Genomic DNA, 13046 nt, shown 5'->3' on the forward strand with positions numbered 1-13046 from the left:
AAATTCTGGAACCTTCACTACCAAGGTCTTTTCTCTCTCTTTTTTTAAAATTTTCATTTTATATTGGAGTATAGTTGATTCACAAAGTTGTGTTAGTTTCAGGTGTACAGCAAAGTGATTCAGTTATGCATATACGTGTATCTGTTCTTTTTCAGATGCTTCTCCCATATAGTTTATTACAGAATATCAAGTAGAGTTCTCTGTACAGTAGGTACCTGTTGATTGCCTATTTTATGTTTAGTAGTATGTATATGTTAACCCCAAACTCCTGATATAACCCTCCCTCCTCTTTTTCTCTGTTGGTCCCTGCTCTCCCTCCAAAACCTACACCCACCTGCCCACTTTCTCTGTCTCCACTGCCACCCTCTAGCTAACACCGTCGCACATCTGTGCAGCTTCAATGGCCTCTATCTGGTGTCCCAGCTCCACTTTGTCCCCTATGATGCATTCTCCACAGAATAGACGGAGCAATCTTTATGAAATGAAGATCAGAGCACATCACGCTCTTGCTTAAAAACCTCTCAAGACTTACTGCTTTGAGCATGAAACTCAAATTCTTCTGTAAGCAGGAGTAGGGAGAATGAAAGATTCACATGAGATAAATGTTGGTGGGTTCTCACTGCGTGTGAGGGAAGAGACCAAGTCAGATGATAAGGACAAAGACAAGGATGATGACAGTACATCATTCTCCAAGGAGTAGGAGCTAACTGCTTACATTTGTGGACCTGAGATGCAGTAAAAAAAAAAAAAAAAATCCAAATTCATTATTTTGATCCACAGGCCCCGTCTGGAGTGGCCTCCCACACTTTCCCCACCTCGCCTTCTACCACTCTTGCCTTTCCTTTGCTCAGTGGGCTCCAGCAGAGAAAAAAAGGAAAATTTCACTCCGGCCTGCAGGTTCCCAGGCCATTCATATATTTATTCATTCATTCAAACTCTGGTATTGAATCGCTGCCACACATCAGGCATTGATCAGCCGTGGAGATACAGAGCTAAATAGGAGCTTACAGTGCAGTGGGGGAGGCAGACAGATAGCAGAGATATGCAAGATGTGTGATGGGAACCCTGCCTGGGACCCTTGGGAACGGCTTCACAGCCTTGAGCTCAAACTTCAATGAGGAGTCCAAGTTCACCAAGCAAAAATCAGGGTCAGCATTTTCGGTTGAGGGGATAATGTTTGCTAAGGCAATAACCTTGAAAGAACATGGCCTCCTTGGTGGGGAGAAGTGTGGTGTGGATGGATCGAGGAGCATGCTGGGAAACGCACTTGGCCGGGGAAGCAAGGGTCAGACCATGAATGGACTTGGAAGCTCATTAGGACTTTGGATTTATCTTTAGGCCACAAGGCTACAGCCAAGATTTTAAAGCAGAGATGTGCATAATCAGATTTGTGTTTTAGAAAGAGCTCTCTGGCAGCCGCATAGATGGATGATAGATTAGAGAGAGGACAGACTGGAGTCAGAGAGACCGACCGGTTCCGGAAAGAAATAACATAGCCCTGAACCCGGGCAGGGGTGGCGAGAGAGTGAGAGGTGGGCACATTCCAGGTAAGACTGTCTGGACGTTTGGCCACGTGAATATGAGAAAGGGAAACGTGAGAAGAAACAGGTTAATGCTGATACCCATGGCTTCAGGACACGGTGATGGGGAGGGTGGTGGGGCTGCCCCTGGGAGGGACAGCCCAAGAAGAAGAAGAGCAGCCTAGAATGGGTGTGGAGGGTTCAGCCTGGGTGCCTTTCAGATGCAGGCCGGGGGGGTCTGGCTGTCAGCTGGGAACCAGATGCAGGTTGAGAGAGAGGCCCAGGTGATGCTGAGAGCGTGGATCTCAGCGGAGGTTCCCCAGTCTCCCAGGGACTCTGCCTCTCACAACACCCCCCACCCCCAGAGGACTGCCCCTGAATTGGGGGCTGGGGAGGGGGAAGTAGGGGCAGGAAGCTCTGCAGGGCACACCTGCAGAAATCAGTGAAGGCCGGGAACCACGGAGGGTAGAATCCCCATGGTCACGGAATCCTTCCTTTAACCGTAGCAGAGGGCCTCAGAAGTCATCCAGCTGACCAAATCCTCACATCTTGCAGATGGGGAAACTGAGGCTCGGGGGGGTAGAATGGCCTGGCTAAAAGCCCCCCTGAGTCGCTCCTACTCTAGTTTGGGGAGGTGACTGTAGATTTGCTTTTGATTTATGTATGATCGGCCCATGACGTGTTTCGGGGAGACCTGCAGATCTCTGGGGCTCGCCCTCCCCACCCACTGAATGTCCCTCTCCCTAGAGAGCGCCACCCTGCTGTCCACTAGAGGACACCGGCTCCTCCTAGTGGTCACAAGGAGCATTGCTCTTGGTCCCAGGTCAGCTTGGCGTTCCAGTCCCTGGAGCATAGCGCCTCAGAGCCCTCTGACCCATCTCCAGAATGGGCCCCATCCCAGTTCCTAGTCCCCTCACCAGACACTCCGTCTGCAACTGTAGGAGACATTCACTCTCACCAGAGCTGAGGCCTGACCCCAGCAAGACGCTCCCTCTTCCAATGCAGACTCCTGGGTCATGACTGATATGTTTCCACAGCTATGATCCACATCCCGCCCTGTTATACCCATATGCTTTCACCAGGCTGAACCCTCGAGGTGAGAACCATGCTTACTTCACCTCTGTTTCCTTAGAGTCTGACACAGGGCCTCACGTGTACTAGGTGCTCAGTGAACACCCAGCCCCGCTCAGATTCCCTCCCCTGTCCACATACTCCCTGGACCAGCGTCCTCCTCTCAGTTTCAGCTCATCATGAAGCTCCCCCTTTTAAAAGACCCAGACTGCTCTGCGTGACTCATGCCAGGTCCCTCCAGGCTTCAGTGCAAATGGAGAGGCCCCTCCAAGACCCGCATCCAGCTGTCTGGGGGGGGTTATACCTAGCCCCCAGCCCTCCAGGCTTCAGCCCCCTCTCCGCCTCCTTCCTTGCCCCTCCACGCCACCTCAGAGAGTGAAGGTGAATCAGAGCCTTTGTCAGGGCTTTTTCAGCACTTCCCAGACCCTCTTTTCCACATGGTCTTTTTTTTTTTTTTTTTTTTGGCTGCATTGGGTCTTCATTGCTGCACATGGAGTTTTTCTAGTTGCAGCAAGTGGGGGCTACTCTTCGCTGGGCTGTGCAGGCTTCTTATTGCAGTGGCTTCTCTTGTTGCAGAGCAGGAGCTCTAGGCACGTGGGCACATGGTAGTTGTGGCACATGGGATCAGTAGTTGTGGCTCACAGGCTTCGTTGCTCAGAGACATGTGGGATCTTCCCAGACCAGGGATTGAACCCGTGTGCCCTGCATGGGCAGGCAGATTCTTAACCACTGTGCCACCAGGGAAGTCCCCCACATGGTCCTTTGAAAGACGAAGATTTTTGCTTATTCAACAATCCTGAAAAAAAAAGAAAAAAGAAAAGAATTTTAAAAGTTTTTTAAATCCTGGGGCAGGGGAGGTGGTGTAATTTTCATGATTTTTCCTTTCTTTTTTACGTAAAGAGTTAGTGGTATGTGGCATCAAATTAGGGTGAAGTGTTTTCATCACTCCTGGCCGTTACAGCATTTCTTTTTTTTTTTTTTTTAAGGTTATCAATATGCCTTCTTTTTGAAAAAATTTTTTTAATTAATTTATTTATTGGCTGTGTTGGGTCTTCATTGCTGTGCGCTGGCTTAGTTGCAGAGAGTGGGACTACTCTTCCTTGCTGTGTTCGGGCTTCTCATTGTGGTGTCTTCTCTTGTTGCAGAGCAGGGGCTCTACGCACTCAGGCTTCAGTAGTTGTGGCGCATGGGATCAGTAGTTGTGGCTCACAGCCTTCATTGCTCCAGGGCATGTGGGATCTTCCCAGACCAGGGATCAAACCCGTGTCCTGTGCATTGGCAGGCGGATTCTTAACCACTGCGCCACCAGGGAAGTTCCCCTACATGGTCTTTTGAAAGCTGAAGAGTTTTGCTTATTCAACAACACTGAAAAAAAAAGGAAAAAGAAAAGAATTTTAAAATGCTTTAATTCCTGGGGCAGAAGAGGTGGTGCAGTTTTCATGATTTTTCCTTTCTTTTTTATGTAAGGAGTTAGTGATGTGTGGCATCCAACTAGGGTGAAATATTTTCATCACTCCTGGCCATGACTGCATTTCCGAGGGAACAAGAAGAAAAGGTCCTGTGAGGCAGGCAACCTGCCCTGGAGACAGGGGTTGGATGTGATTATAACAGCAACAAATATTTGCACAAGTCCTGAGGTGCTTTTATGCAAGACTTTTTTTTTTTTTCCTTTTTTTTTTTATTAATTATTTTTTTTTGGGGGGGTACACCAGGTTCAATCAACTGTTTTTATACACATATCCCCATATTCCCTCCCTTCCTTGACACCCCCCCCTCGAGTCCCCCCCACCCTCCCTGCCCCAGTCCTCTAAGGCATCTTCCATCCTCGAGTTGGACTCCCTTTGTTATACAACAACTTCCCACTAACTATTTTACAGTTGGTAGTATATATATGTCTGTGCTACTCTCTCGCTTCTTCTCAGTTTCCCCTTCACCCCTCGCCCCCTCCCATACCTCGAGTTCTCCAGTCCATTCTCTGTATCTGCGTCCTTGTTCTTGTCACTGAGTTCATCAGTACCATTTTTAGATTCCGTATATGTGAGTTAGCATACAATATTTGTCCTTCTCTTTCTGACTTACTTCACTATGTATGACAGATTGTAGTTCTATCCACCTCATTACATATAGCTCCATCTCATCCCTTTTTATAGCTGAGTAATATTCCATTGTATATATATGCCACATCTTCTGTATCCATTCATTTGTTGATGGGCATTTAGGTTGCTTCCATGTCCTGGCTATTGTAAAGAGTTGTGCAAGACTTTTGAACATGAGAGGTGTGTTCTCTCATGTCCATTTAGCAGAGGTGGAAACTGAGACAAACGTGTTGCTCAAGGTCACAGAATTGGCAAGAGTGACAAAGCTGGGACCTAATTCTCATGTTCAATATCTTTTCCCTGCAACAGAGTTGCCCCCTTTCCACAATCTGTGACCTTTCAGAGACCTGTTAGGTATGACTGGAGGCTTGGGAACGTGGAGAGGGTGGATTCACAGACTGACTCGGACCCAAGGGTCCCGGGATGCTCAGGACAGTGTCTCCCCACTCTGGCTGAGTTGGGTGCTGGGTGGGAGAAGGGCACGGGGAGATTGTTACCAAAGTCCCTTGAGAGCTAGGACTGTAAGGAGGGGTTGGACCTATGTGGTAGTGATGCCACTGCCAGAGACACAGCCCAAAGCAAGGGAGGAACAAGGAAGAATTATTGCAACTTTTTTCCCACCCCGTTTCTACCAGTGCCTCCCATTTACCTAACCCACCTGGAAGCAGTGGGCAAGGGAGCTGGGTTGATGCAGGACCAAAGGACTGGCCTCCCCACCTACGGGGCAGGACAGAGAATGGATCTGGGGATTTGGGGTTAAGCTAAGATGAACCAGTGCTTTCATATACACTTAGCATTGCAGCAGTCTAACATAGCGTCTGATACACAGCGGGCACTCAAGAAATACTTAAGTGCATACATAGAATAGGATAGGTAATAATGTCCATCCAGTGAGGTGTTAGGGGGATTAAGTAATAACCCTTAACACTTGCTGAGTGCCAGTGCTCCGCTAGGGAAGCCACAAACGTGATTTAAAATGGTCTAACGTATGCCTGGATGCAGAAGGCGCTCATTAAACGTGCCTCCCTCCCCTCTCCCCTCCTGAATGAATTCAGTTTAATCAAGTACGGGCCTGGGGATCACCGCCTTGAGTACGGCGTGGCCTAAACACAGGGCGCTCAAAGGGAACTCAGCATGGCCTCCAGAGGTTTCAGGGCGAGGCAGACAGACAAGTCAAAATATAAGCAATCTAGGACTAAGGCAGCTCCCTTCCAGCACCTCCAGATTCTGCTGCAGCACAGAGGACAGGTGAGAGGAGGAAAAGGAGCAGGATACAGACTCTGGGCACCCCCATCAGCAGGATCTGAGAGCTGCTGCCAAGGAAGGCCAAGCCACTGAGGTAAGGAAGCATCCGGATGGGAAGAGACCCTGACCCACCCCCCTCCCAAACCCCCAGACCCATCTCCCCAGCCTCACTCCCTTTTCACCTCCAACCCCACCAGAAGCCACCCCAGGTCTTTCTGACTCTCATCCCTCTGCTTCCCTCCAATCTGACCCAAACCGCCATCCTGGCCCCCAGTCTTCCCAGCCCTCCCACAGGGCTCCCTGGTGCTCCCAGCCTGTGACTGGCAAACTCCCTTCTATCTTCCCCTCTGTCAGGAACACCCAGTTTCATGTGGCAGCCTCTCCAGAAGCCTGTTCAACTGAAGGCTTTCTTCTCTCACACCCTGAACACCTTGGGGTTTGGAGGGGAGATAAGAATCCTCCTTGCTTCCCATTTCTTTTTCCTCCTCCTTCCCTTCTTTAAAAATCCCAGGTCCTTTGAAGCTCCTGTGAGCCAAGTACCTTCTCCCCACTTTTTTTTTCGCCACTTTTTTACTCCCTGTTCCTCACCAGGAACTATACCTCCTCTGAAATCTCTAACTCCAGACACCACCTCCTAACCACCTCGTGTCCTTCCACCCTGCTTGCTTGGGTCCTCCTGTGGCCACACTTCTGCAAGCTCACCGAGACCTCCTTGTCGGGTACCACTTTCTCACTAGCCATCAGCCCTTCCTGACTTCTCCCTTCTTGCCCATCCTGGATTCTAAGGTCCAGCCCTTGTGATCCCTCTATCCATGCCCATCCTTCTCCTCTCTTTGTTGTCATATCCTACCTGGCAAAACCCCAACCCTGGACGCAGTCAACTATCACCTTCCCCAAGCCTGGCCTGAGTAGCTGGCCGTGGCCGGAGAAAATCACAGGGCTGAGCAGGTCACTGGATACTGGTGCTCACAGACTTCCCACGGACTCGACTCTGCCCAGCAATCCTGCTGTATTTCTCTGGTAGTTCTGTTTCCACTTCCCGAGACATCTCATGCCTCCTCCTCCGCCTGCCTCTCAACAGATGACCTTACGTGTACTTAACTGAGAAGCCATCTGACATGACTCTGCCATTTCCCACCACCAAACCCTGACTCTCCTGGATGGTGCGCTGCCCCTTCCTTCGCCTCCTCTCTGCTCGAGATGGTGATGCCTCCACTTACGCGCTTTACCTTTCCAAAGGCTTTGCTCCTTCAGTGAACCACCCTCTAGAGTCGTTATTCTCACCACACATAATTCCTAGCGGTCTACAAACAGGACGGAGTCTCTCCCGTGGCTGGGGGACCCTCTCGCTTCCCTGGGGGAGCCCCCCTTTCCCATGTCATCTTCCAGCTTCTACCTCATTTCTCTTCTCTGCTTCCCAAAAGAATTGTGGACACTCAGTTTCCACCTCCTCGCTCCCTATTCTAATTTTCTTCCCCCGTGCTTACAGAGAACAGTTAACGACAGGAAAATTCTCACAAGAGAATGTAGAGTGAAAATAGGCCGGATATAAAGCTGCATATTCAGTCTGATTCCAATTATTTATACATTAAATTAAAAATGCAGGAAAGAGCAAAATTCTAACAGTGATTAGAGTTGATTTTTGTTTGCTTTTGTATGCTTTTCTCTATTCCTATTTCCTGCAGTGAACACATTTTACATTTTTTATAATCCAAAAAATTAAAATATATACAACATACAAAATACATACAAAAAGAGAGAAATCTCTCTTTAGCTAAGTCTGTTGCATCTCTGCCTAAGAAGGATATATATCTTCTTGTACTGCCTAATTGTCATGGCCTTTATACTCTGTAATTATTTGTTTGGAGTTTAGGAAGAGAACTTTTGTCATATATTCTTGTGTATGCTTTCTCCTTTTTTACCATCTTTCTTTCTTCTTTTAATTTTTATTTTAATCAAAGATATATATGTACATCATTAAACAACTCAGAGTTCCAAAAGCCTTACAAAGGCAAACAGAAGTCCTTGCACCTTTTCTTTTGGTATTTCCCTTCATGTTTCCAAACCACACGCTTATACAACTATTTGCTGACTTTTTAGCTGTAAGTATGACTTTCAGAAGTTGGCGAGTTAGCTCATACACATACACATCATCTCCCTCCCTCATCTTCCCGATAGAGCTGCTGGCTCACCTTACATGAGATCATTAAATGCTTGTATTATTATGACTATGAAAATGTTACTCACAGCTGAGCCATGTGGTATACTATGATACTATTTCTTATCTTGAATAATTTTATTTTCTCTAGAATTAAGCTTGTCTCTCTTTTTTTAAAGTTTGTTTAGTTTCTATATACTTATTGCTAATCCCAACACTCTCTGACAGAAATTAAAATCTTCTCTCGGTATTTTCAAAGAAAATATTTTTTCTTCACGATATTCTCCATGGAGCCTCGCTTCCTCCTGCTTCCATCTGGTCTGGGTGCCTCCTGGGCTCCTGTAAGCTCCCTTGACCATCATTCTAGAGATCCCTTTGGCCTCTCTCCTTGTTGGATCTCCCATTTCCCGAATCCTGTAAAAAAAATTTTTTTCTCTTTCTTTTGCTGCAGCTCATCCTTAAGTAGCTTCCTGAGAAATGGTGCATGGGAGGTAACATTTTTGAGAACTTGTACTCTGAAAGCACCTTGATTTCTCACATGATCTGTATATAGAATACTAGGTAGCAAATTAGTTTCCCTTCGAATGTGAAAGCATTGCTCCATTGTATTCTAAGTTCCAGTGGGACTGGTAAGATATTTATGCCTTCCATTCCAGTTCTTTTCTCTCTGAGAGTGTTGAGAATCTCCTTTTTGTCCTCATTGTTCATGATGATGAGTCTTCCTGTCCAGTCTCTTTCATTTGTTATGCTCTGCTCAATGCGATCTTTTTATCTGAAACTCATATCCTTCAGCTCACTATATTATCTATTTCATCACATCTTCCTCCTCTGCTTTCTCTGTTCTTATTTTCTGCAAATCTTATTAGTAGATGTCAGGCCTGAATAGATTCTCTAATCTTTTCTCTCCTATTACCCATCTCTATCTTTTTGTTCTGTTTTCTGGGAGTAATTTTATCTCCAAGTTCCTCTATTGAGTTTTTTATTTTAAGTTTTATCTCAAAATTTTAATCTCCCAGAGCTTTTTAATGTCTTCAATAATTCATTCAACAAATATTTATGGAGAATCTACTGTATGCCAGTTACTTCTTCTAGGTAATAGGGATATAACAGTGAAGAAAGACAAAAACCTCTGTTTTGGGAGCTTATTTATACTCTACTTTTTTTTTTTTTTGAGGAAATATTTTTATTTATTTTGGGGGGGGGGGTACACCAAGTTCAATCATCTGTATTTATACACATATTCCCATATTCCCTCCCTCCCTCGACTCCCCCCCCCCCCGCCCCGTCCCCGTCCCAGTCCTCTAAGGCATCTTTCATCCTCCAGCTGAACTCCCTTTGTTATACAACAACTTCCCACTGGCTATCTGTTTTACAGTTGGTAGTACATATATGTCTGTGCTACTCTCTTGCTTCGTCTCAGCTTCCCCTTCACCCCCCGCCCCCCCAAACCTCGAGTTCTCCAGTCCATTCTCTGCATCTGCGTCCTTGTTCTTGCCACTGAGTTCATCAGTACCATTTTTAGATTCCGTATACGTGGGTTAGCATACAATATTTGTCTTTCTCTTTCTGACTTACTTCACTCTGTATGACAGACTCTAGGTTTATCCACCTCATTACATATAACTCCATCTCATCCCTTTTTATAGCTGAGTAATATTACATTGTATATATATGCCACATCTTCTTTATCCATTCCTTTGTTGATGGGCATTTAGGTAGCTTCCATGTCCTGGCTATTGTAAATAGTGCTGCAATAAACATTATGGTACATGTTTCTTTTCAGATTATGGTTTTCTTTGGGTATATGCCCAGGAGTGGGATTACTGGATCATATGGTAGTTCTATTTGAAGTTTTTTAAGGAACCTCCAAATTGTTTTCCATAGTGGCTGTACCAACTTACATTCCCACCAACAGTGCAGGAGAGTTCCCTTTTCTCCACATCCTCTCCAATGTTTGTTGTTTCCAGATTTTGTGATGGTGATCATTCTGATCAGTGTGAGGTGATACCTCATTGTGGCTTTGACTTGCATTTCTCTGATGATTAGTGATGTTGAGCATCTTTTCATGTGTTTGTTGGCCATCTGTATGTCTTCTTTGGAGAAATATCTATCTACTTTCTTAAAAAAAAAATCAACCCTATTGAGGTGTAGTTTACATGCAATAAAAGGAACCTATTTAAGTGTGATAAAATTTGATAAAATTTGGCAAATTAATAACCCATATTGGGGCTTCCCTGGTGGCACAGTGGTTAAGAATCCACCTGCCAAGGCAGGGGACACGGGTTCGATCCCTGGTCCAGGAAGATCCCACATGCCATGGAGCAACTAAGCCCGTACACCATGACTACTGAGCCTTCACTCTAGAGCCTGTGAGCCACAAGTACTGAGCCCACACGCTGCAACTGCTGAAGCCCGCGCACCTACAGCCTGTGCTCCACAACAAGAGAAGTCACCATAATAAGAAGCCTGCACACTGCAATGAAGAATAGCCCCCGCTCTCCACAACTACAGAAAGCCCTGCACAGCAATGAAGACCCAACACAGACAATTAAAAACAAACAAACAACATATAACCACCACCACAATCAAGATATAGAAAATTCTTACCAACCCAGAAAGTTCCCTTGAGCCCTTCTGCAGTCAATCACCCCCTTATCCTGGTCCCAAGCACCCACCAATCTGCTTTTTGACACTATAGATTAGACTTGTCCTTTCCTGAGTTTCACATAAATGGAATTTTACGATTTTCACTCGTTTGCACCTGGCTTCTTTCACTATGAATAATGGTTTTGAGACTTTCATATTGCTGCTGTATCCGTCATTTCTTCTCATTGCTGGATAGTATTCCGCGGCCCTTTCACCTCGTGACAGACAGTGGGATTGCTCCCAGTTTGCTGTTATTAGGAAGAAAGCTGATATGAACATTTGTACACAGCTCTTTATATGGACACAGGTTTTTGTTTCTTTGGGATAAATATCTAGGAATGAAATTGCTGAATTGTATAGTAAATATATGTTGAATTTTATAAGAAAATACCAGTTTTCCAAAGTGGTTGTGCTATTTTACAGTCCCACCAGCAGTGTTCCAATCACTCTACATTCTTACCAAGAGTTGATATTTTTAGGCTTTTTCATTTTAATCATGTTAGAGGATGTATAGTAGTAATTGCTATAGTTTTAATTTGCATTTCCTTCATGACTAATAATATTGAGCATCTTCTCATGAGTTTGCAAGCTTTCTGATGAACTATCTTTGATGAAGTGTCTATTCAAATCCTTTGTCTATTTTAAAAAATGTTTAAGTTGTCTTTGTATTCTTGTTCTTGAGTTGTAAGAGTTCTTTACATGTACTGGATACAAGTCCTTTGTCATATAAGTGCATTGCAGATATGTTCTCGCAGTTTGTAGCTTAAATTTTTTTTTCTTAACAGCCTGTTTCGAAGAACAGAAGTCTGAATTTTAATGGAGTCTAATTATCCATTTTTTGTCTTTTATGATTTGTGCTTTTTGTGTCCTATGTAAGAAATTCTTACCATGGTCATGAAGATTTTGTCCTGCTTTTATTCTAGAAGATTTATGGTTTTAACTTTTATGTTTGGGTCCATGATCCATTTCAGGTTAATTTTCGTGAATGGAGTAGGATAAGGCTCAAGTACTTTCATTTTTCCATATGGATAGCCACTTGCTCCTGTGCCATTTTTTGAAAAGACTATCCATTGGCCATTAAATAACACTGTCATCTTTGTAAAAACAAAACAAAATAAAAAACAAAACTGACCACAGATGTGTGGGTTTATTTCTGGATTCTCTATTCTGTTCTGTTGAGAATCAATACCACGCCTTCTAGATTACTGTAGCTTTATGGATGAATGGACACTATATCCTCTGTTTACACTGAATTTTCCAACCCTGTTCTCTTTTTCAAAATTGTTTTTGCCAATTCTAGGTCCTTTGCAATTCCATATAAATTTTATAATTAGCTTGTCAATTTTTACCAAAAAAAAAAGAAAAAAACTTGCTAGAAGTGATAGGAGTGGGCATCTTTTCCTTGTTCTTGATTTTAAGGAAAAACATTTCATCTCTACCTGTTTTTCTTAATAGCATCTTGTTCTAGTTTCATGCATGGTAGGATCTTTCTTTATTTGAGGATATCAATTATAGGGTTGGCTGGTTGATTTAGATTTTCCATGCTCTTTGCCTTGTCTCTGATTCTGCCAAGTTTTTTGTGTGTGCTACTTTTGTTTTATTTTTGTTTTGCTTAGTTGTTTGTTTTGTTTTCCTCTTTCATGTTATGGTTTTTCTCAAATGGACTTACATCACTTGTCTGTTCATTCTTGAAAGTGAGGTACTGCAGACTGCTGGTTAGCCCCCCAAATCCTTTCTTCCTGGATACTTGGCTGCCCAGCTAAGGAATACACTTTCTAACCTCTTCTGTGACTAGATGAGGTCATGCAACCAAGTTTTCACCAATAAAATGAGATGGAATTTATATGTGCTGCTTCTGCCTCATTTGCTTACAACAAAATTGCTGCCCTGACTTTCCTGTTTTTCCTTCCAGCAAACTGGAACACAGATGGCCCATGATTAAATGAACACAGTCTTCTAGGGGATGACAAACCAGTGAAAGGAAACGGGGTCTGTGAATGACCTGTGGAACAAAGAGGAACTAAACTCTATCTTCTTTAGTCCACCGTATTTTGGGGTGTCCTTGGTACAGCAAATCAAATTTTGCTCTAATATCCCAACTAACACAAGCCCTGAAAAGCTGGCTGGAAGCTTCACTGGTGTGAGTGTCCAGTGGCGGGGTTTCACTCCCAGGTCGTGACTCTCCAGATGTGGTCTACGTAACCCTGAGGATCCTTGAGGCCCTTTCGGGGGGTACTTGAAGTCAAAATTAGTTCCATGATAATACTAAACCATTATTTACCTTTTCCACTCTTATTTTCTCCTGAGTGT

This window comes from Hippopotamus amphibius, chromosome 17 (genome assembly GCF_030028045.1).
Source record: "Hippopotamus amphibius kiboko isolate mHipAmp2 chromosome 17, mHipAmp2.hap2, whole genome shotgun sequence".
In the NCBI taxonomy this organism is placed as follows: Eukaryota; Metazoa; Chordata; class Mammalia; order Artiodactyla; family Hippopotamidae; genus Hippopotamus; species Hippopotamus amphibius.